Here is a 23648-nt window from a genome sequence, read left to right on the forward strand (position 1 = left end):
TGCTAGAGAGTGTCAGAGAGTGTCAGAGAGTGATAGTGAGTGTCTGAGAGTGATAGAGAGTGTCAGAGAGTGTCAGAGATAGATAGAGAGTGATAGAGAGTTTCAGAGAGTGTCAGAGAGTGTCAGAGAGTTATAGAGAATGTCAGAGAGTGATAGAGAGTGATAGAGACTGTCTGAGAGTGTCAGAGAGTGATAGAGAGTGCTAGAGAGTGCTAGAGAGTGTCAGAGAGTGTCAGAGAGTGTCAGAGAGTGATAGAGAGTGATAGAGAGTGTCAGAGAGTGTCAGAGAGTTTCTGAGAGTGTCAGAGAGTCATAGAGAGTGCTAGAGAGTGTCAGAGAGTGCAAGAGAGTGCTAGAGAGTGTCAGAGAGTGTCAGAGAGTGTCAGAGAGTGTCAGAGAGTGATAGAGAGTGATAGAGAGTGTCAGAGAGTGTCTGAGAGTGTCAGAGAGTGATAGAGAGTGCTAGAGAGTGTCAGAGAGTGCTAGAGAGTGCTAGAGAGTGTCAGAGAGTGTCTGAGAGTGTCAGAGAGTGATAGAGAGTGCTAGAGAGTGTCAGAGAGTGTCAGAGTGTGTCAGAGAGTGTCAGAGAGTGATAGTGAGTGTCAGAGAGTGCTAGAGAGTGCTAGAGAGTGTCAGAGAGTCTCAGAGAGTGTCAGAGAGTTATAGTGAGTGTCAGAGAGTGTCAGAGAGTGTCAGAGAGTGATAGAGAGTGTCAGAGAGTGTCAGAGAGGGTCAGAGAGTGATAGAGAGTGCTAGAGAGTGCTAGAGAGTGTCAGAGAGTGTCAGAGAGTGATAGTGAGTGTCTGAGAGTGATAGAGAGTGTCAGAGAGTGTCAGAGATAGATAGAGAGTGATAGAGAGTTTCAGAGAGTGTCAGAGAGTGTCAGAGAGTTATAGAGAATGTCAGAGAGTGATAGAGAGTGATAGAGACTGTCTGAGAGTGTCAGAGAGTGATAGAGAGTGCTAGAGAGTGCTAGAGAGTGTCAGAGAGTGTCAGAGAGTGTCAGAGAGTGATAGAGAGTGATAGAGAGTGTCAGAGAGTGTCAGAGAGTTTCTGAGAGTGTCAGAGAGTCATAGAGAGTGCTAGAGAGTGTCAGAGAGTGCAAGAGAGTGCTAGAGAGTGTCAGAGAGTGTCAGAGAGTGTCAGAGAGTGTCAGAGAGTGATAGAGAGTGATAGAGAGTGTCAGAGAGTGTCTGAGAGTGTCAGAGAGTGATAGAGAGTGCTAGAGAGTGTCAGAGAGTGCTAGAGAGTGCTAGAGAGTGTCAGAGAGTGTCAGAGAGTGTCAGTGAGTGTCAGAGAGTGATAGCGAGTGTCTGAGAGTGATAGAGAGTGATAGAGAGTGTCAGAGAGTGTCAGAGAGTGTCTGAGAGTGTCAGAGAGTGATAGAGAGTGCTAGAGAGTGTCAGAGAGTGCTAGTGAGTGCTAGAGAGTGTCAGAGAGTGTCAGAGAGTGTCAGAGAGTGTCAGAGAGTGATAGCGAGTGTCTGAGAGTGTCAGAGAGTGATATAGAGTTTCAGAGAGTTTCAGAGAGTGTCAGAGAGTGACAGAGCGTGTCAGAGAGTGATAGAGAGTGTCAGAGAGTGTCAGAGAGTGTCTGAGAGTGTCAGAGAGTGATAGAGAGTGTCAGAGAGTGATAGAGAGTGTCAGAGAGTGTCAGAGAGTGTCAGAGAGTGATAGAGAGTGTCAGAGAGTGTCAGAGAGTGTCAGAGAGTGCTAGAGAGTGTCAGAGAGTGTCAGAGAGAGTCAGACAGTGTCAGAGAGTGATAGAGAGTGATAGAGAGTGTCAGAGAGTGTCAGAGAGTGTCTGAGAATGTCAGAGAGTGATAGAGAGTGATAGAGAGTGTCAGAGAGTGATAGAGAGTGTCAGAGATTGATAGAGAGTGTCAGAGAGTGTCAGAGAGTGATAGAGAGTGCTAGAGAGTGTCAGAGAGTGCTAGTGAGTGCTAGAGATTGTCAGAGAGTGTCAGAGAGTGTCAGAGAGTGTCAGAGAGTGTCAGAGAGTGATAGCGAGTGTCTGAGAGTGTCAGAGAGTGATATAGAGTTTCAGAGAGTTTCAGAGAGTGTCAGAGAGTGACAGAGAGTGTCAGAGAGTGATAGAGAGTGTCAGAGAGTGTCAGAGAGTGTCTGAGAGTGTCAGAGAGTGATAGAGAGTGTCAGAGAGTGATAGAGAGTGTCAGAGAGTGTCAGAGAGTGTCAGAGAGTGATAGAGAGTGTCAGAGAGTGTCAGAGAGTGTCAGAGAGTGCTAGAGAGTGTCAGAGAGTGTCAGAGAGAGTCAGAGAGTGTCAGAGAGTGATAGAGAGTGATAGAGAGTGTCAGAGAGTGTCAGAGAGTGTCTGAGAATGTCAGAGAGTGATAGAGAGTGATAGAGAGTGTCAGAGAGTGATAGAGAGTGTCAGAGATTGATAGAGAGTGTCAGAGAGTGTCAGAGAGTGATAGAGAGTGTCTGAGAGTGTCAGAGAGTGCTGGAGAGTGCTAGAGAGTGTCAGAGAGTGTCAGAGAGTGTCAGAGAGTGATAGAGAGTGATAGAGAGTGTCAGAGAGTGTCAGAGAGTGTCTGAGAGTGTCAGAGAGTGATAGAGAGTGCGAGAGAGTGTCAGAGATTGTCAGAGAGTGATAGAGAGTGTCAGAGAGTGTCAGAGAGGGTCAGAGAGTGTCAGAGAGGGTCAGAGAGTGATAGTGAGTGTCAGAGAGTGTCAGAGAGTGTAGAAAGTGCTGGAGAGTGCTAGAGAGTGTCAGAGAGTGTCAGAGAGTGTCAGAGAGTGTCAGAGAGTGATAGTGAGTGTCTGAGAGTGATAGAGAGTGTCAGAGAGTGTCAGAGAGTGATAGAGAGTGATAGAGAGTTTCAGAGAGTGTCAGAGAGTGTCTGAGAGTGTCAGAGAGTGATAGAGAGTGCTAGAGAGTGTCAGAGAGTGTCAGAGTGTGTCAGAGAGTGTCAGAGAGTGATAGTGAGTGTCAGAGAGTGCTAGAGAGTGCTAGAGAGTGTCAGAGAGTGTCAGAGAGTGTCAGAGAGTGATAGTGAGTGTCAGAGAGTGTCAGAGAGTGATAGAGAGTGCTAGAGAGTGCTAGAGAGTGTCAGAGAGTGTCAGAGAGTGTCAGAGAGTGATAGTGAGTGTCAGAGAGTGTCAGAGAGTGTCAGAGAGTGATAGGAGTGTCACAGAGTGTCAGAGAGTGTCAGAGAGTGATAGTGAGTGTCAGAGAGTGTCAGAGAGAGTCAGAGAGTGATAGAGAGTTGTAGAGAGTGTCAGAGAGTGTCAGAGAGTGTCAGAGAGTGATAGAGAGTGATAGAGAGTGTCAGAGAGTGATAGAGAGTTTCAGAGAGTGTCAGAGAGTGATAGAGAGTGTCAGAGAGTGATAGAGAGTGATAGAGAGTGTCAGAGAGTGTCAGAGAGTGTCAGAGAGTGATAGTGAGTGTCTGAGAATGTCAGAGTGTGTCAGAGAGTGTCAGAGAGTGATAGAGAGTGATAGAGAGTTTCAGAGAGTGTCAGAGAGTGTCAGAGAGTGTCAGAGAGTGATAGAGAGTGATAGAGAGTGATAGAGAGTTTCAGAGAGTGTCAGAGAGTGATAGAGAGTGTCAGAGAGCGATAGAGAGTGATAAAGAGTTTCAGAGAATGTCAGAGAGTGTCAGAGAGTGTCAGAGAGTGATAGAAAGTGCTGGAGAGTGCTAGAGAGTGTCAGAGAGTGTCAGAGAGTGTCAGAGAGTGATAGTGAGTGTCTGAGAGTGATAGAGAGTGTCAGAGAGTGTCAGAGAGTGATAGAGAGTGATAGAGAGTTTCAGAGAGTGTCAGAGAGTGTCTGAGAGTGTCAGAGAGTGATAGAGAGTGCTAGAGAGTGTCAGAGAGTGTCAGAGTGTGTCAGAGAGTGTCAGAGAGTGATAGTGAGTGTCAGAGAGTGCTAGAGAGTGCTAGAGAGTGTCAGAGAGTGTCAGAGAGTGTCAGAGAGTGATAGTGAGTGTCAGAGAGTGTCAGAGAGTGATAGAGAGTGCTAGAGAGTGCTAGAGAGTGTCAGAGAGTGTCAGAGAGTGTCAGAGAGTGATAGTGAGTGTCAGAGAGTGTCAGAGAGTGTCAGAGAGTGATATTGAGTGTCACAGAGTGTCAGAGAGTGTCAGAGAGTGATAGTGAGTGTCAGAGAGTGTCAGAGAGAGTCAGAGAGTGATAGAGAGTTGTAGAGAGTGTCAGAGAGTGTCAGAGAGTGTCAGAGAGTGATAGAGAGTGATAGAGAGTGTCAGAGAGTGATAGAGAGTTTCAGAGAGTGTCAGAGAGTGATAGAGAGTGTCAGAGAGTGATAGAGAGTGATAGAGAGTGTCAGAGAGTGTCAGAGAGTGTCAGAGAGTGATAGTGAGTGTCTGAGAATGTCAGAGTGTGTCAGAGAGTGTCAGAGAGTGATAGAGAGTGATAGAGAGTTTCAGAGAGTGTCAGAGAGTGTCAGAGAGTGTCAGAGAGTGATAGAGAGCGATAGAGAGTGATAGAGAGTTTCAGAGAGTGTCAGAGAGTGATGGAGAGTGTCAGAGAGCGATAGAGAGTGATAAAGAGTTTCAGAGAATGTCAGAGAGTGTCAGAGAGTGTCAGAGAGTGATAGAGAGTGATAGAGAGTTTCAGAGAGTGTCAGAGAGTGTCAGAGAGTGTCTGAGAGTGATAGAGAGTGACAGAGATTGTCAGAGTGTGTCAGAGAGTGTCAGAGTGTGTCTGAGAGTGTCAGAGAGTGTCAGAGAGTGTCAGAGAGTGATAGAGAGTGTCAGAGAGTGTCAGAGAGTGTCAGATAGTGATAGAGAGTGTCTGAGAGTGATAGAGAGTGACAGAGATTGTCAGAGTGTGTCAGAGAGTGTCAGAGTGTGTCTGAGAGTGTCAGAGAGTGTCAGAGAGTGTCAGAGAGTGTCAGATAGTGATAGAGAGTGTCAGAGAGTGTCAGAGAGTGATAGAGAGTGGTAGAGAGTTTCAGAGAGTGTCAGAGAGTGTCAGAGAGTGATAGAGAGTGCTAGAGAGTGTCAGAGAGTGTCAGATAGTGATAGTGAGTGTCTGAGAGTTTCAGAGAGTGATAGAGAGTGCTGAGAGTGTCAGAGAGTGTCAGAGAGTGATAGTGAGTGTCAGAGAGTGTCAGAGAGTGTCAGAGAGTGATTGAGAGTGTCAGAGAGGGTCAGAGAGTGATAGTGAGTGTCAGAGAGTGTCAGAGAGTGTCAGAGAGTGATGGAGAGTGCTAGAGAGTGCTAGAGAGTGTCAGAGAGTGTCAGAGAGTGTCAGAGAGTGATAGTAAGTGTCTGAGAGTGATATAGAGTGTCAGAGAGTGATAGAGAGTGCTAGAGAGTGTCAGAGAGTGTCAGAGAGTGTCAGAGAGTGATAGAGAGTGTCAGAGAGTGTCAGAGAGTGTCAGAGAGTGATAGAGAGTGGTAGAGAGTTTCAGAGAGTGTCAGAGAGTGTCTGAGAGTGTCAGAGAGTGTCAGAGAGTGTCAGAGAGTGATAGAGAGTGTCAGAGAGTGTCAGAGAGTGTCAGAGAGTGATAGAGAGTGGTAGAGAGTTTCAGAGAGTGTCAGAGAGTGTCTGAGAGTGTCAGAGAGTGATAGAGAGTGCTAGAGAGTGTCAGAGAGTGTCAGAGAGTGTCTGAGAGTGATAGTGAGTGTCTGAGAGTGTCAGAGAGTGATAGAGAGTGCTAGAGCGTGTCAGAGAGTGTCAGATAGTGATAGTGAGTGTCAGAGAGTGTCAGAGAGTGTCAGAGAGTGTCAGAGAGTGTCAGAGAGTGATAGAGAGTGTCAGAGAGTGTCAGAGAGGGTCAGAGAGTGATAGTGAGTGTCAGAGAGTGTCAGAGAGTGTCAGAGAGTGATGGAGAGTGCTAGAGAGTGCTAGAGAGTGTCAGAGAGTGTCAGAGAGTGATAGTGAGTGTCTGAGAGTGATATAGAGTGTCAGAGAGTGATAGAGAGTGCTAGAGAGTGTCAGAGAGTGTCAGAGAGTGTCAGAGAGTGATAGAGAGTGTCAGAGAGTGTCAGAGAGTGTCAGAGAGTGATAGAGAGTGGTAGAGAGTTTCAGAGAGTGTCAGAGAGTGTCTGAGAGTGTCAGAGAGTGTCAGAGAGTGTCAGAGAGTGTCAGAGAGTGATAGAGAGTGTCAGAGAGTGTCAGAGAGTGTCAGAGAGTGATAGAGAGTGGTAGAGAGTTTCAGAGAGTGTCAGAGAGTGTCTGAGAGTGTCAGAGAGTGATAGAGAGTGCTAGAGAGTGTCAGAGAGTGTCAGAGAGTGTCTGAGAGTGATAGTGAGTGTCTGAGAGTGTCAGAGAGTGATAGAGAGTGCTAGAGAGTGTCAGAGAGTGTCAGATAGTGATAGTGAGTGTCAGAGAGTGTCAGAGAGTGTCAGAGAGTGTCAGAGAGTGATAGAGAGTGTCAGAGAGTGTCAGAGAGGGTCAGAGAGTGATAGTGAGTGTCAGAGAGTGTCAGAGAGTGTCAGAGAGTGATGGAGAGTGCTAGAGAGTGCTAGAGAGTGTCAGAGAGTGTCAGAGAGTGATAGTGAGTGTCTGAGAGTGATATAGAGTGTCAGAGAGTGTCAGAGAGTGTCAGAGTGTGATAGTGAGTGTCAGAGAGTGTCAGAGAGTGTCAGAGAGTTATAGAAAGTGTCAGAGAGTGTCAGAGAGTGTCAGAGAGTGATAGTGAGTGTCAGAGAGTGTCAGAGAGAGTCAGAGAGTGATAGAGAGTGTCAGAGAGTGTCAGAGAGTGTCAGAGAGTGTCAGAGAGTGATAGAGAGTGATAGAGACTGTTAGAGAGTGATAGAGAGTTTCAGAGAGTTTCAGAGATTGTCAGAGAGTGATAGAGAGTGTCAGCGAGTGATAGAGTGTGATAGAGAGTGTCTGAGAATATCAGAGTGTGTCAGAGAGTGTCAGAGAGTGTCAGAGAGTGTCAGAGAGTGATAGAGAGTGTCAGTGAGTGTCAGAGAGTGTCAGAGAGTGATAGAGAGTGGTAGAGAGTTTCAGAGAGTGTCAGAGAGTGTCTGAGAGTGTCAGAGAGTGATAGAGAGTGCTAGAGAGTGTCAGAGAGTGTCAGAGAGTGTCTGAGAGTGATAGTGAGTGTCTGAGAGTGTCAGAGAGTGATAGAGAGTGCTAGAGAGTGTCAGAGAGTGTCAGATAGTGATAGTGAGTGTCAGAGAGTGTCAGAGAGTGTCAGAGAGTGTCAGAGAGTGTCAGAGAGTGATAGAGAGTGTCAGAGAGTGTCAGAGAGGGTCAGAGAGTGATAGTGAGTGTCAGAGAGTGTCAGAGAGTGTCAGAGAGTGATGGAGAGTGCTAGAGAGTGCTAGAGATTGTCAGAGAGTGTCAGAGAGTGTCAGAGAGTGATAGTGAGTGTCTGAGAGTGATATAGAGTGTCAGAGAGTGATAGAGAGTGCTAGAGAGTGTCAGAGAGTGTCAGAGAGTGTCAGAGAGTGATAGAGAGTGTCAGAGAGTGTCAGAGAGTGTCAGAGAGTGATAGAGAGTGGTAGAGAGTTTCAGAGAGTGTCAGAGAGTGTCTGAGAGTGTCAGAGAGTGTCAGAGAGTGTCAGAGAGTGATAGAGAGTGTCAGAGAGTGTCAGAGAGTGTCAGAGAGTGATAGAGAGTGGTAGAGAGTTTCAGAGAGTGTCAGAGAGTGTCTGAGAGTGTCAGAGAGTGATAGAGAGTGCTAGAGAGTGTCAGAGAGTGTCAGAGAGTGTCTGAGAGTGATAGTGAGTGTCTGAGAGTGATAGTGAGTGTCTGAGAGTGTCAGAGAGTGATAGAGAGTGCTAGAGAGTGTCAGAGAGTGTCAGATAGTGATAGTGAGTGTCAGAGAGTGTCAGAGAGTGTCAGAGAGTGTCAGAGAGTGTCAGAGAGTGATAGAGAGTGTCAGAGAGTGTCAGAGAGGGTCAGAGAGTGATAGTGAGTGTCAGAGAGTGTCAGAGAGTGTCAGAGAGTGATGGAGAGTGCTAGAGAGTGCTAGAGAGTGTCAGAGAGTGTCAGAGAGTGATAGTGAGTGCCTGAGAGTGATATAGAGTGTCAGAGAGTGATAGAGAGTGCTAGAGAGTGTCAGAGAGTGTCAGAGAGTGTCAGAGAGTGATAGAAAGTGTCAGAGAGTGTCAGAGAGTGTCAGAGAGTGATAGAGAGTGGTAGAGAGTTTCAGAGAGTGTCAGAGAGTGTCTGAGAGTGTCAGAGAGTGTCAGAGAGTGTCAGAGAGTGTCAGAGAGTGATAGAGAGTGTCAGAGAGTGTCAGAGAGTGTCAGAGAGTGATAGAGAGTGGTAGAGAGTTTCAGAGAGTGTCAGAGAGTGTCTGAGAGTGTCAGAGAGTGATAGAGAGTGCTAGAGAGTGTCAGAGAGTGTCAGAGAGTGTCTGAGAGTGATAGTGAGTGTCTGAGAGTGTCAGAGAGTGATAGAGAGTGCTAGAGAGTGTCAGAGAGTGTCAGATAGTGATAGTGAGTGTCAGAGAGTGTCAGAGAGTGTCAGAGAGTGTCAGAGAGTGATAGAGAGTGTCAGAGAGTGTCAGAGAGGGTCAGAGAGTGATAGTGAGTGTCAGAGAGTGTCAGAGAGTGTCAGAGAGTGATGGAGAGTGCTAGAGAGTGCTAGAGAGTGTCAGAGAGTGTCAGAGAGTGATAGTGAGTGTCTGAGAGTGATATAGAGTGTCAGAGAGTGTCAGAGAGTGTCAGAGTGTGATAGTGAGTGTCAGAGAGTGTCAGAGAGTGATAGAAAGTGTCAGAGAGTGTCAGAGAGTGTCAGAGAGTGATAGTGAGTGTCAGAGAGTGTCAGAGAGAGTCAGAGAGTGATAGAGAGTGTCAGAGAGTGTCAGAGAGTGTCAGAGAGTGTCAGAGAGTGATAGAGAGTGATAGAGACTGTTAGAGAGTGATAGAGAGTTTCAGAGAGTTTCAGAGATTGTCAGAGAGTGATAGAGAGTGTCAGCGAGTGATAGAGTGTGATAGAGAGTGTCTGAGAATATCAGAGTGCGTCAGAGAGTGTCAGAGAGTGTCAGAGAGTGTCAGAGAGTGATAGAGAGTGTCAGTGAGTGTCAGAGAGTGTCAGAGAGTGATAGAGAGTGGTAGAGAGTTTCAGAGAGTGTCAGAGAGTGTCTGAGAGTGTCAGAGAGTGATAGAGAGTGCTAGAGAGTGTCAGAGAGTGTCAGAGAGTGTCTGAGAGTGATAGTGAGTGTCTGAGAGTGTCAGAGAGTGATAGAGAGTGCTAGAGAGTGTCAGAGAGTGTCAGATAGTGATAGTGAGTGTCAGAGAGTGTCAGAGAGTGTCAGAGAGTGTCAGAGAGTGTCAGAGAGTGATAGAGAGTGTCAGAGAGTGTCAGAGAGGGTCAGAGAGTGATAGTGAGTGTCAGAGAGTGTCAGAGAGTGTCAGAGAGTGATGGAGAGTGCTAGAGAGTGCTAGAGAGTGTCAGAGAGTGTCAGAGAGTGATAGTGAGTGTCTGAGAGTGATATAGAGTGTCAGAAAGTGATAGAGAGTGCTAGAGAGTGCTAGAGAGTGTCAGAGAGTGTCAGAGAGTGTCAGAGAGTGTCAGAGTGTGATAGTGAGTGTCAGAGAGTGTCAGAGAGTGTCAGAGAGTGATAGAAAGTGTCAGAGAGTGTCAGAGAGTGTCAGAGAGTGATAGTGAGTGTCAGAGAGTGTCAGAGAGAGTCAGAGAGTGATAGAGAGTGTCAGAGAGTGTCAGAGAGTGTCAGAGAGTGTCAGAGAGTGATAGAGAGTGATAGAGACTGTTAGAGAGTGATAGAGAGTTTCAGAGAGTTTCAGAGATTGTCAGAGAGTGATAGAGAGTGTCAGCGAGTGATAGAGTGTGATAGAGAGTGTCTGAGAATATCAGAGTGTGTCAGAGAGTGTCAGAGAGTGATAGAGAGTGTCAGAGAGTGATAGAGAGTGATAGAGAGTTTCAGAGAGTGTCAGAGAGTGTCAGAGAGTGTCAGAGAGTGATAGAGAGTGATAGAGAGTGATAGAGAGTTTCAGAGAGTGTCAGAGAGTGATAGAGAGTGTCAGAGAGCGATAGAGAGTGTTATAGAGTTTCAGAGAGTGTCAGAGAGTTTCAGAGAGTGTCTGAGAGTGATAGAGAGTGACAGAGATTGTCAGAGTGTGTCAGAGAGTGTCAGAGTGTGTCTGAGAGTGTCAGAGAGTGTCAGAGAGTGATAGAGAGTGTCAGAGAGTGTCAGAGAGTGTCAGATAGTGATAGTGAGTGTCTGAGAGTGTCAGAGAGTGTCAGATAGTGTCTGAGAGTGTCAGAGAGTGCTAGAGAGTGTCAGAGAGTGTCAGAGAGTGTCAGAGAGTGATAGAGAGTGTCAGAGAGGGTCAGAGAGTGATAGTGAGTGTCAGAGAGTGTCAGAGAGTGTCAGAGAGTGATGGAGAGTGCTAGAGAGTGCTAGAGAGTGTCAGAGAGTGTCAGAGAGTGTCAGAGAGTGATAGTGAGTGTCTGAGAGTGATAGAGAGTGTAAGAGAGAGTCAGAGAGTGCTAGAGAGTGATAGAGAGTGTTAGAGAGTGTCAGAGAGTGTCAGAGTGTGTCAGAGAGTGTCAGAGAGTGATAGAGAGTGTCAGAGAGTGATAGAGAGTGATAGAGAGTTTCAGAGAGTGTCAGAGAGTGTCAGAGAGTGATAGAGAGTGATAGAGAGTGATAGAGAGTTTCAGAGAGTGTCAGAGAGTGATAGAGAGTGTCAGAGAGCGATAGAGAGTGATAAAGAGTTTCAGAGAGTGTCAGAGAGTGTGAGAGAGTGTCAGAGAGTGATAGAGAGTGATAGAGAGTGATAGAGAGTTTCAGAGAGTGTCAGAGAGTTTCAGAGAGTGTCTGAGAGTGATAGAGAGTGACAGAGATTGTCAGAGTGTGTCAGAGTGTGTCTGAGAGTGTCAGAGAGTGTCAGAGAGTGATAGAGAGTGTCAGAGAGTGTCAGAGAGTGTCAGATAGTGATAGTGAGTGTCTGAGAGTGAGAGAGTGTCAGATAGTGTCTGAGAGTGTCAGAGAGTGCTAGAGAGTGGTAGAGAGTGTCAGAGAGTGTCAGAGAGTGATAGAGAGTGGTAGAGAGTTTCAGAGAGTGTCAGAGAGTGTCTGAGAGTGTCAGAGAGTGTCAGAGAGTGCTAGAGAGTGTCAGAGAGTGTCAGAGAGTGATAGAGAGTGTCAGAGATTGTCGGAGAGTGATAGAGAGTGGTAGAGAGTTTCAGAGAGTGTCAGAGAGTGTCTGAGAGTGTCAGAGAGTGATAGAGAGTGCTAGAGACTGTCAGAGAGTGTCAGAGAGTGTCAGAGAGTGATAGAGATTGTCAGAGAGTGTCAGAGAGTGATAGAGAGTGGTAGAGAGTTTCAGAGAGTGTCTGAGAGTGTCTGAGATTGTCAGAGAGTGATAGAGAGTGCTAGAGAGTGTCAGAGAGTGTCAGAGAGTGATAGTGAGCGTCTGAGAGTGTCAGAGAGTGATAGAGTGTGCTAGAGAGTGTCAGAGAGTGTCACAGAGTGATAGTGAGTGTCAGAGAGTGTCAGAGAGTGTCAGAGAGTGTCAGAGAGTGATTGAGAGAGTCAGAGAGTGTCAGAGAGGGTCAGAGAGTGATAGTGAGTGTCAGAGAGTGTCAGAGAGTGTCAGAGAGTGATGGAGAGTGCTAGAGAGTGCTAGAGAGTGTCAGAGAGTGCCAGAGAGTGTCAGAGAGTGATAGTGAGTGTCTGAGAGTGATATAGAGTGTCAGAGAGTGATAGAGAGTGCTAGAGAGTGTCAGAGAGTGTCAGAGAGTGTCAGAGAGTGATAGAGAGTGTCAGAGAGTGTCAGAGAGTGATAGAGACTGGTAGAGAGTTTCAGAGAGTGTCAGAGAGTGTCTGAGATTGTCAGAGAGTGATAGAGAGTGCTAGAGAGTGTCAGAGAGTGTCAGAGAGTGATAGTGAGCGTCTGAGAGTGTCAGAGAGTGATAGAGTGTGCTAGAGAGTGTCAGAGAGTGTCACAGAGTGATAGTGAGTGTCAGAGAGTGTCAGAGAGTGTCAGAGAGTGTCAGAGAGTGATTGAGAGAGTCAGAGAGTGTCAGAGAGGGTCAGAGAGTGATAGTGAGTGTCAGAGAGTGTCAGAGAGTGTCAGAGAGTGATGGAGAGTGCTAGAGAGTGCTAGAGAGTGTCAGAGAGTGTCAGAGAGTGTCAGAGAGTGATAGTGAGTGTCTGAGAGTGATATAGAGTGTCAGAGAGTGATAGAGAGTGCTAGAGAGTGTCAGAGAGTGTCAGAGAGTGTCAGAGAGTGATAGAGAGTGTCAGAGAGTGTCAGAGAGTGATAGAGACTGGTAGAGAGTTTCAGAGAGTGTCAGAGAGTGTCTGAGAGTGTCAGAGAGTGATAGAGAGTGCTAGAGAGTGTCAGAGAGTGTCAGAGAGTGTCAGAGAGTGATAGTGAGTGTCTGAGAGTGTCAGAGAGTGATAGAGAGTGCTAGTGAGTGTCAGAGAGTGTCAGAGAGTGATAGTGAGTGTCAGAGAGTGTCAGAGAGTGTCAGAGAGTGTCAGAGAGTGATAGAGAGTGTCAGAGAGTGTCAGAGAGGGTCAGAGAGTGATAGTGAGTGTCAGAGAGTGTCAGAGAGTGTCAGAGAGTGATGGAGAGTGCTAGAGAGTGCTAGAGAGTGTCAGAGAGTGTCAGAGAGTGATAGTGAGTGTCTGAGAGTGATAGAGAGTGCTAGAGAGTGTCAGAGAGTGTCAGAGAGTGTCAGAGAGTGATAGAGAGTGTCAGAGAGTGTCAGAGTGTGATAGAGACTGGTAGAGAGTTTCAGAGAGTGTCAGAGAGTGTCTGAGAGTGTCAGAGAGTGATAGAGAGTGCTAGTGAGTGTCAGAGAGTGTCAGAGAGTGATAGTGAGTGTCAGAGAGTGTCAGAGAGTGTCAGAGAGTGTCAGAGAGTGATAGAGAGTGTCAGAGAGTGTCAGAGAGGGTCAGAGAGTGATAGTGAGTGTCAGAGAGTGTCAGAGAGTGTCAGAGAGTGATAGTGAGTGTCTGAGAGTGATATAGAGTGTCAGAGAGTGATGGAGAGTGCTAGAGAGTGCTAGAGAGTGTCAGAGAGTGTCAGAGAGTGTCAGAGAGTGATAGTGAGTGTCTGAGAGTGATATAGAGTGTCAGAGAGTGATAGAGAGTGCTAGAGAGTGTCAGAGAGTGTCAGAGAGTGTCAGAGAGTGATAGAGAGTGTCAGAGAGTGTCAGAGAGTGATAGAGACTGGTAGAGAGTTTCAGAGAGTGTCAGAGAGTGTCTGAGAGTGTCAGAGAGTGATAGAGAGTGCTAGAGAGTGTCAGAGAGTGTCAGAGAGTGTCAGAGAGTGATAGTGAGTGTCTGAGAGTGTCAGAGAGTGATAGAGAGTGCTAGTGAGTGTCAGAGAGTGTCAGAGAGTGATAGTGAGTGTCAGAGAGTGTCAGAGAGTGTCAGAGAGTGTCAGAGAGTGATAGAGAGTGTCAGAGAGGGTCAGAGAGTGATAGTGAGTGTCAGAGAGTGTCAGAGAGTGTCAGAGAGTGATGGAGAGTGCTAGAGAGTGCTAGAGAGTGTCAGAGAGTGATAGTGAGTGTCTGAGAGTGATAGAGAGTGCTAGAGAGTGTCAGAGAGTGTCAGAGAGTGTCAGAGAGTGATAGAGAGTGTCAGAGAGTGTCAGAGTGTGATAGAGACTGGTAGAGAGTTTCAGAGAGTGTCAGAGAGTGTCTGAGAGTGTCAGAGAGTGATAGAGAGTGCTAGTGAGTGTCAGAGAGTGTCAGAGAGTGATAGTGAGTGTCAGAGAGTGTCAGAGAGTGTCAGAGAGTGATAGAGAGTGTCAGAGAGTGTCAGAGAGGGTCAGAGAGTGATAGTGAGTGTCAGAGAGTGTCAGAGAGTGTCAGAGAGTGATGGAGAGTGCTAGAGAGTGCTAGAGAGTGTCAGAGAGTGTCAGAGAGTGATATTGAGTGTCTGAGAGTGATATAGAGTGTCAGAGAGTGTCAGAGAGTGATAGAGAGTGCTAGAGAGTGCTAGAGAGTGTCAGAGAGTGTCAGAGTGTCAGAGTGTGATAGTGAGTGTCAGAGAGTGTCAGAGAGTGATAGAAAGTGTCAGAGAGTGTCAGAGAGTGTCAGAGAGTGATAGTGAGTGTCAGAGAGTGTCAGAGAGAGTCAGAGAGTGATAGAGAGTGCTAGAGAGTGTCAGAGAGTGTCAGAGAGTGTCAGAGAGTGTCAGAGAGTGATAGAGAGTGATAGAGACTGTTAGAGAGTGATAGAGAGTTTCAGAGAGTTTCAGAGAGTGTCAGAGAGTGATAGAGAGTGTCAGCGAGTGATAGAGAATGATAGAGAGTGTCTGAGAATGTCAGAGTGTGTCAGAGAGTGTCAGAGAGTGGTAGAGAGTGTCAGAGAGTGATAGAGAGTGATAGAGAGTTTCAGAGAGTGTCAGAGAGTGTCAGAGAGTGTCAGAGAGTGATAGAGAGTGATAGTGAGTGATAGAGAGTTTCAGAGAGTGTTAGAGATGATAGAGAGTGTCAGAGAGCGATAGAGAGTGTTAGAGAGTTTCAGAGAGTGTCAGAGAGTGTCAGAGAGTGATAGTGAGTGTCTGAGAGTGTCAGAGAGTGATAGAGAGTGCTAGTGAGTGTCAGAGAGTGTCAGAGAGTGATAGTGAGTGTCAGAGAGTGTCAGAGAGTGTCAGAGAGTGTCAGAGAGTGATAGAGAGTGTCAGAGAGTGTCAGAGAGGGTCAGAGAGTGATAGTGAGTGTCAGAGAGTGTCAGAGAGTGTCAGAGAGTGATGGAGAGTGCTAGAGAGTGCTAGAGAGTGTCAGAGAGTGTCAGAGAGTGATAGTGAGTGTCTGAGAGTGATAGAGAGTGCTAGAGAGTGTCAGAGAGTGTCAGAGAGTGTCAGAGAGTGATAGAGAGTGTCAGAGAGTGTCAGAGTGTGATAGAGACTGGTAGAGAGTTTCAGAGAGTGTCAGAGAGTGTCTGAGAGTGTCAGAGAGTGATAGAGAGTGCTAGTGAGTGTCAGAGAGTGTCAGAGAGTGATAGTGAGTGTCAGAGAGTGTCAGAGAGTGTCAGAGAGTGTCAGAGAGTGATAGAGAGTGTCAGAGAGTGTCAGAGAGGGTCAGAGAGTGATAGTGAGTGTCAGAGAGTGTCAGAGAGTGTCAGAGAGTGATAGTGAGTGTCTGAGAGTGATATAGAGTGTCAGAGAGTGATGGAGAGTGCTAGAGAGTGCTAGAGAGTGTCAGAGAGTGTCAGAGAGTGTCAGAGAGTGATAGTGAGTGTCTGAGAGTGATATAGAGTGTCAGAGAGTGATAGAGAGTGCTAGAGAGTGTCAGAGAGTGTCAGAGAGTGTCAGAGAGTGATAGAGAGTGTCAGAGAGTGTCAGAGAGTGATAGAGACTGGTAGAGAGTTTCAGAGAGTGTCAGAGAGTGTCTGAGAGTGTCAGAGAGTGATAGAGAGTGCTAGAGAGTGTCAGAGAGTGTCAGAGAGTGTCAGAGAGTGATAGTGAGTGTCTGAGAGTGTCAGAGAGTGATAGAGAGTGCTAGTGAGTGTCAGAGAGTGTCAGAGAGTGATAGTGAGTGTCAGAGAGTGTCAGAGAGTGTCAGAGAGTGTCAGAGAGTGATAGAGAGTGTCAGAGAGTGTCAGAGAGGGTCAGAGAGTGATAGTGAGTGTCAGAGAGTGTCAGAGAGTGTCAGAGAGTGATGGAGAGTGCTAGAGAGTGCTAGAGAGTGTCAGAGAGTGATAGTGAGTGTCTGAGAGTGATAGAGAGTGCTAGAGAGTGTCAGAGAGTGTCAGAGAGTGTCAGAGAGTGATAGAGAGTGTCAGAGAGTGTCAGAGTGTGATAGAGACTGGTAGAGAGTTTCAGAGAGTGTCAGAGAGTGTCTGAGAGTGTCAGAGAGTGATAGAGAGTGCTAGTGAGTGTCAGAGAGTGTCAGAGAGTGATAGTGAGTGTCAGAGAGTGTCAGAGAGTGTCAGAGAGTGTCAGAGAGTGATAGAGAGTGTCAGAGAGTGTCAGAGAGGGTCAGAGAGTGATAGTGAGTGTCAGAGAGTGTCAGAGAGTGTCAGAGAGTGATGGAGAGTGCTAGAGAGTGCTAGAGAGTGTCAGAGAGTGTCAGAGAGTGATATTGAGTGTCTGAGAGTGATATAGAGTGTCAGAGAGTGTCAGAGAGTGATAGAGAGTGCTAGAGAGTGCTAGAGAGTGTCAGAGAGTGTCAGAGTGTCAGAGTGTGATAGTGAGTGTCAGAGAGTGTCAGAGAGTGATAGAAAGTGTCAGAGAGTGTCAGAGAGTGTCAGAGAGTGATAGTGAGTGTCAGAGAGTGTCAGAGAGAGTCAGAGAGTGATAGAGAGTGCTAGAGAGTGTCAGAGAGTGTCAGAGAGTGTCAGAGAGTGTCAGAGAGTGATAGAGAGTGATAGAGACTGTTAGAGAGTGATAGAGAGTTTCAGAGAGTTTCAGAGAGTGTCAGAGAGTGATAGAGAGTGTCAGCGAGTGATAGAGAATGATAGAGAGTGTCTGAGAATGTCAGAGTGTGTCAGAGAGTGTCAGAGAGTGGTAGAGAGTGTCAGAGAGTGATAGAGAGTGATAGAGAGTTTCAGAGAGTGTCAGAGAGTGTCAGAGAGTGTCAGAGAGTGATAGAGAGTGATAGTGAGTGATAGAGAGTTTCAGAGAGTGTTAGAGATGATAGAGAGTGTCAGAGAGCGATAGAGAGTGTTAGAGAGTTTCAGATAGTGTCAGAGAGTGTCAGAGAGTGTCAGAGAGTGATAGAGAGTGATAGAGAGTGATAGAGAGTTTCAGAGAGTGTCAGAGAGTTTCAGAGAGTGTCTGAGAGTGATAGAGAGTGACAGAGATTGTCAGAGTGTGTCAGAGATTGTCAGAGGGTGTCTGAGAGTGTCAGAGAGTGTCAGAGAGTGATAGAGAGTGTCAGAGAGTGTCAGAGAGTGTCAGATAGTGATAGTGAGTGTCTGAGAGTGATAGAGAGTGACAGAGATTGTCAGAGTGTGTCAGAGAGTGTCAGGGTGTGTCTGAGAGTGTCAGAGAGTGTCAGAGAGTGATAGAGAGTGTCAGAGAGTGTCAGAGAGTGTCAGATAGTGATAGTGAGTGTCTGAGAGTGTCAGAGAGTGTCAGATAGTGTCTGAGAGTGTCAGAGAGTGCTAGAGAGTGTCAGAGAGTGTCAGAGAGTGTCAGAGAGTGATAGTGAGTGTCAGAGAGTGTCAGAGAGTGTCAGAGAGTGATAGAAAGTGATAGTGAGTGTTAGAGAGTGATAGTGAGTGTCAGAGAGTGTCAGAGAGTGTCAGAGAGTGATAGAGAGTGTCAGAGAGTGTCAGAGAGTGTCAGAGAGTGATAGTGAGTGTCAGAGAGTGATAGTGAGTGTCAGAGAGTGATAGTGAGTGTCAGAGAGTGTCAGAGAGTGTCAGAGAGTGTCAGAGAGTGATAGAGAGTGTCAGAGAGTGTCAGAGAGTGATAGTGAGTGTCAGAGAGTGTCAGAGAGTGATAGTGAGTGTCAGAGAGTGTCAGAGAGTGATAGTGAGTGTCAGAGAGTGTCAGAGAGTGTCAGAGAGTGATAGAGAGTGTCAGAGAGTGTCAGAGAGTGTCAGAGAGTGATAGTGAGTGTCAGAGAGTAATAGTGAGTGTCAGAGAGTGATAGTGAGTGTCAGAGAGTGTCAGAGAGTGTCAGAGAGTGATAGAGAGTGTCAGAGAGTGATAGTGAGTGTCTGAGAGTGTCAGAGAGTGATAGAGAGTGCTAGTGAGTGTCAGAGAGTGTCAGAGAGTGATAGTGAGTGTCAGAGAGTGTCAGAGAGTGTCAGAGAGTGTCAGAGAGTGATAGAGAGTGTCAGAGAGTGTCAGAGAGGGTCAGAGAGTGATAGTGAGTGTCAGAGAGTGTCAGAGAGTGTCAGAGAGTGATGGAGAGTGCTAGAGAGTGCTAGAGAGTGTCAGAGAGTGTCAGAGAGTGATAGTGAGTGTCTGAGAGTGATAGAGAGTGCTAGAGAGTGTCAGAGAGTGTCAGAGAGTGTCAGAGAGTGACAGAGAGTGTCAGAGAGTGTCAGAGTGTGATAGAGACTGGTAGAGAGTTTCAGAGAGTGTCAGAGAGTGTCTGAGAGTGTCAGAGAGTGATAGAGAGTGCTAGTGAGTGTCAGAGAGTGTCAGAGAGTGATAGTGAGTGTCAGAGAGTGTCAGAGAGTGTCAGAGAGTGTCAGAGAGTGATAGAGAGTGTCAGAGAGTGTCAGAGAGGGTCAGAGAGTGATAGTGAGTGTCAGAGAGTGTCAGAGAGTGTCAGAGAGTGATGGAGAGTGTCAGAGAGTGATAGAGAGTGTCAGAGAGTGTCAGAGAGTGTCAGAGAGTGATAGTGAGTGTCTGAGAGTGATATAGAGTGTCAGAGAGTGATAGAGAGTGCTAGAGAGTGTCAGAGAGTGTCAGAGAGTGTCAGAGAGTGATAGAGAGTGTCAGAGAGTGTCAGAGAGTGATAGAGACTGGTAGAGAGTTTCAGAGAGTGTCAGAGAGTGTCTGAGAGTGTCAGAGAGTGATAGAGAGTGCTAGAGAGTGTCAGAGAGTGTCAGAGAGTGTCAGAGAGTGATAGTGAGTGTCTGAGAGTGTCAGAGAGTGATAGAGAGTGCTAGTGAGTGTCAGAGAGTGTCAGAGAGTGATAGTGAGTGTCAGAGAGTGTCAGAGAGTGTCAGAGAGTGTCAGAGAGTGATAGAGAGTGTCAGAGAGTGTCAGAGAGGGTCAGAGAGTGATAGTGAGTGTCAGAGAGTGTCAGAGAGTGTCAGAGAGTGATGGAGAGTGCTAGAGAGTGCTAGAGAGTGTCAGAGAGTGATAGTGAGTGTCTGAGAGTGATAGAGAGTGTCAGAGATTGTAAGAGAGTGTCAGAGAGTGATAGAGAGTGATAGAGAGTTTCAGAGAGTGTCAGAGAGTGTCTGAGAGTGTCAGAGAGTGATAGAGAGTGATAGAGAGTGTCAGAGAGTGTCAGAGAGTGTCAGAGAGTGATAGAGAGTGTCAGAGAGTGTCAGAGAGTGATAGAGAGTGGTAGAGAGTTTCAGAGAGTGTCAGAGAGTGTCTGAGAGTGTCAGAGAGTGATAGAGAGTGCTAGACATTGTCAGAGAGTGTCAGAGAGTGTCAGAGAGTGATAGTGAGCGTCTGAGAGTGTCAGAGAGTGATAGAGAGTGCTAGAGAGTGTCAGAGAGTGTCAGAGAGTGATAGTGAGTGTCAGAGAGTGTCAGAGATTGTCAGAGAGTGTCAGAGAGTGATTGAGAGTGTCAGAGAGTGTCAGAGAGGGTCAGAGAGTGATAGTGAGTGTCAGAGAGTGTCAGAGAGTGTCAGAGAGTGATGGAGAGTGCTAGAGAGTGCTAGAGAGTGTCAGAGAGTGTCAGAGAGTGTCAGAGAGTGATAGTGAGTGTCTGAGAGTGATATAGAGTGTCAGAGAGTGATAGAGAGTGCTAGAGAGTGTCAGAGAGTGTCAGAGAGTGATAGAGACTGGTAGAGAGTTTCAGAGAGTGTCAGAGAGTGTCTGAGAGTGTCAGAGAGTGATAGAGAGTGCTAGAGAGTGTCAAAGAGTGTCAGAGAGTGTCAGAGAGTGATAGTGAGTGTCTGAGAGTGTCAGAGAGTGATAGAGAGTGCTAGAGAGTGTCAGAGAGTGTCAGAGAGTGATAGTGAGTGTCAGAGAGTGTCAGAGAGTGTCAGAGAGTGTCAGAGAGTGATAGAGAGTGTCAGAGAGTGTCAGAGAGGGTCAGAGAGTGATAGTGAGTGTCAGAGAGTGTCAGAGAGTGTCAGAGAGTGATGGAGAGTGCTAGAGAGTGCTAGAGAGTGTCAGAGAGTGTCAGAGAGTGATAGTGAGTGTCTGAGAGTGATATAGAGTGTCAGAGAGTGTCAGAGAGTGATAGAGATTGCTAGAGAGTGCTAGAGAGTGTCAGAGAGTGTCAGAGAGTGTCAGAGAGTGTCAGAGTGTCAGAGTGTGATAGTGAGTGTCAGAGAGTGTCAGAGAGTGATAGAAAGTGTCAGAGAGTGTCAGAGAGTGTCAGAGAGTGTCAGAGAGTGATAGTGAGTGTCAGAGAGTGTCAGAGAGAGTCAGAGAGTGATAGAGAGTGCTAGAGAGTGTCAGAGAGTGTCAGAGAGTGTCAGAGAGTGTCAGAGAGTGATAGAGAGTGATAGAGACTGTTAGAGAGTGATAGAGAGTTTCAGAGAGTTTCAGAGAGTGTCAGAGAGTGATAGAGAGTGTCAGCGAGTGATAGAGAATGATAGAGAGTGTCTGAGAATGTCAGAGTGTGTCAGAGAGTGTCAGAGAGTGATAGAGAGTGTCAGAGAGTGATAGAGAGTGATAGAGAGTTTCAGAGAGTGTCAGAGAGTGTCAGAGAGTGTCAGAGAGTGATAGAGAGTGATAGTGAGTGATAGAGAGTGTCAGAGAGTGTCAGAGATGATAGAGAGTGTCAGAGAGCGATAGAGAGTGTTAGAGAGTTTCAGAGAGTGTCAGAGAGTGTCAGAGAGTGTCAGAGAGTGATAGAGAGTGATAGAGAGTTTCAGAGAGTGTCAGAGAGTTTCAGAGAGTGTCTGAGAGTGATAGAGAGTGACAGAGATTGTCAGAGTGTGTCAGAGATTGTCAGAGGGTGTCTGAGAGTGTCAGAGAGTGTCAGAGAGTGATAGAGAGTGTCAGAGAGTGTCAGAGAGTGATAGAGAGTGTCAGAGAGTGTCAGAGAGTGTCAGAGAGTGATAGAGAGTGATAGAGTGATAGAGAGTTTCAGAGAGTGTAAGAGAGTTTCAGAGAGTGTCTGAGAGTGATAGAGAGTGACAGAGATTGTCAGAGTGTGTCAGAGTGTGTCAGAGTGTGTCTGAGAGTGTCAGAGAGTGTCAGAGAGTGATAGAGAGTGTCAGAGAGTGTCAGAGATTGTCAGATAGTGATAGTGAGTGTCTGAGAGTGTCAGAGAGTGTCAGATAGTGTCTGAGAGTGTCAGAGAGTGCTAGAGAGTGTCAGAGAGTGTCAGAGAGTGTCAGAGAGTGTCAAAGAGTGATAGAGAGTGTCAGAGAGGGTCAGAGAGTGATAGTGAGTGTCAGAGAGTGTCAGAGAGTGATGGAGAGTGCTAGAGAGTGCTAGAGAGTGTCAGAGAGTGTCAGAGAGTGTCAGAGAGTGATAGTGAGTGTCTGAGAGTGATAGAGAGTGTAAGAGAGTGTCAGAGAGTGCTAGAGAGTGATAGAGAGTGCTAGAGAGTGTCAGAGAGTGTCAGAGAGTGTCAGAGAGTGTCAGAGAGTGATAGAGAGTGCTAGAGAGTGTCAGAGAGTGTCAGAGAGTGTCAGAGAGTGATAGTGAGTGTCTGAGAGTGTCAGAGAGTGATAGAGAGTGTCAGAGAGTGTCAGAGAGTGTCAGAGAGTGATAGTGAGTGTCAGAGAGTGTCAGAGAGTGTCAGAGAGTGATAGAGAGTGTCAGAGAGTGTCAGAGAGTGTCAGAGAGTGTCAGAGAGTGATAGAGAGTGTCAGAGAGTGTCATAGTGTGTCAGAGAGTGATAGAGAGTGTCAGAGAGTGTCAGAGAGTGTCAGAGAGTGTCAGAGAGTGATAGTGAGTGTCAGAGAGTGTCAGAGAGTGTCAGAGAGTGATAGAAAGTGATATGAGTGTCAGAGAGTGATAGTGAGTGTCAGAGAGTGTCAGAGAGTGTCAGAGAGTGATAGAGAGTGTCAGAGAGTGTCAGAGAGTGTCAGAGAGTGATAGTGAGTGTCAGAGAGTGATAGTGAGTGTCAGAGAGTGATAGTGAGTGTCAGAGAGTGTCAGAGAGTGTCAGAGAGTGTCAGAGAGTGATAGAGAGTGTCAGAGAGTGTCAGAGAGTGATAGTGAGTGTCAGAGAGTGTCAGAGAGTGATAGTGAGTGTCAGAGAGTGTCAGAGAGTGATAGAGAGTGATAGTGAGTGTCAGAGAGTGTCAGAGAGTGTCAGAGAGTGATAGAGAGTGTCAGAGAGTGTCAGAGAGTGTCAGAGAGTGATAGTGAGTGTCAGAGAGTAATAGTGAGTGTCAGAGAGTGATAGTGAGTGTCAGAGAGTGTCAGAGAGTGTCAGAGAGTGTCAGAGAGTGATAGAGAGTGTCAGAGAGTGTCAGAGAGTGATAGTGAGTGTCAGAGAGTGTCAGAGAGTGTCAGAGAGTGATAGAGAGTGATAGTGAGTTTCTGAGAGTGTCAGAGAGTGTCAGAGAGTGATAGAGAGTGATAGAGAGTGTCAGAGAGTGTCAGAGAGTGATAGAGAGTTTCAGAGAGTGTCAGAGAGTGTCAGAGAGTGATAGAGAGTGATAGAGAGTGTCAGAGAGTGTCAGAGAGTGTCAGAGAGTGATAGAGAGTTTCAGAGAGTGTCAGAGAGTGTCAGAGAGTGTGTGAGAGTGTCAGAGAGTGTCAGAGAGTGTCAGAGAGTGATAGAGAGTGATAGAGAGTGTCAGAGAGTGTCAGAGAGTGTCAGAGAGTGTCAGAGAGTGATAGAGAGTGTCAGAGAGTGTCTGAGAGTGTCAGAGAGTGTCAGAGAGTGATAGAGAGTGATAGAGAGTGTCAGAGAGTGATATAGAGTGTCAGAGAGTGTCAGAGAGTGATAGAGAGTGTCAGAGAGTGTCAGAGAGTGATAGTGAGTGTCAGAGAGTGATAGTGAGTGTCAGAGAGTGTCAGAGAGTGATAGAGAGTGTCAGAGATTGTAAGAGAGTGTCAGAGAGTGATAGAGAGTGATAGACAGTTTCAGAGAGTGTCAGAGAGTGTCTGAGAGTGTCAGAGAGTGATAGAGAGTGATAGAGAGTGTCAGAGAGTGTCAGAGATTTTCAGAGAGTGATAGTGAGTGTCTGAGAGTGTCAGAGAGTGATAGAGAGTTTCAGAGAGTGTCAGAGAGTGTCTGAGAGTGTCAGAGAGTGATAGAGAGTGATAGAGAGTGATAGAGAGTGTCAGAGATTGTCAGAGAGTGTCAGAGAGTGTCACAGAGTGTCAGAGAGTGATAGAGAGTGATAGAGAGTGTCAGAGAGTGTCAGAGAGTGTCAGAGAGTGATAGAGAGTGATAGAGTGCTTCAGAGAGTGTCAGAGAGTGTCAGAGAGTGTCAGAGAGTGATAGAGAGTGTCAGAGAGTGTCAGAGAGTGCCTGAGAGTGTCTGAGAGTGTCAGAGAGTGCTGGAGAGTGCCAGAGAGTGTCAGAGAGTGTCAGAGAGTGTCAGAGAGTGTCAGAGAGTGATAGAGAGTGATAGAGAGTGTCAGAGAGTGTCTGAGAGTGTCAGAGAGTGATAGAGAGTGCGAGAGAGTGTCAGAGAGTGTCAGAGAGTGATAGAGAGTGTCAGAGAGTGTCAGAGAGGGTCAGAGAGTGATAGTGAGTTTCAGAGAGTGTCAGAGAGTGATAGAAAGTGCTGGAGAGTGCTAGAGAGTGTCAGAGAGTGTCAGAGAGTGTCACAGAGTGTCAGAGAGTGATAGTGAGTGTCTGAGAGTGATAGAGAGTGTCAGAGAGTGTCAGAGAGTGATAGAGAGTGATAGAGAGTTTCAGAGAGTGTCAGAGAGTGTCTGAGAGTGTCAGAGAGTGATAGAGAGTGCTAGAGAGTGTCAGAGAGTGTCAGAGTGTGTCAGAGAGTGTCAGAGAGTGATAGTGAGTGTCAGAGAGTGCTAGAGAGTGCTAGAGAGTGTCAGAGAGTGTCAGAGAGTGTCAGAGAGTGATAGTGAGTGTCAGAGAGTGTCAGAGAGTGATAGAGAGTGCTAGTGAGTGCTAGAGAGTGTCAGAGAGTGTCGGAGAGTGTCAGAGAGTGATCGTGAGTGTCAGAGAGTGTCAGAGAGTGTCAGAGAGTGATAGAGAGTGTCAGAGAGTGTCAGAGAGTGTCAGAGAGTGATAGTGAGTGTCA

Source organism: Heterodontus francisci, chromosome 23 (assembly GCF_036365525.1).
Source record: "Heterodontus francisci isolate sHetFra1 chromosome 23, sHetFra1.hap1, whole genome shotgun sequence".
Taxonomy (NCBI): domain Eukaryota; kingdom Metazoa; phylum Chordata; class Chondrichthyes; order Heterodontiformes; family Heterodontidae; genus Heterodontus; species Heterodontus francisci.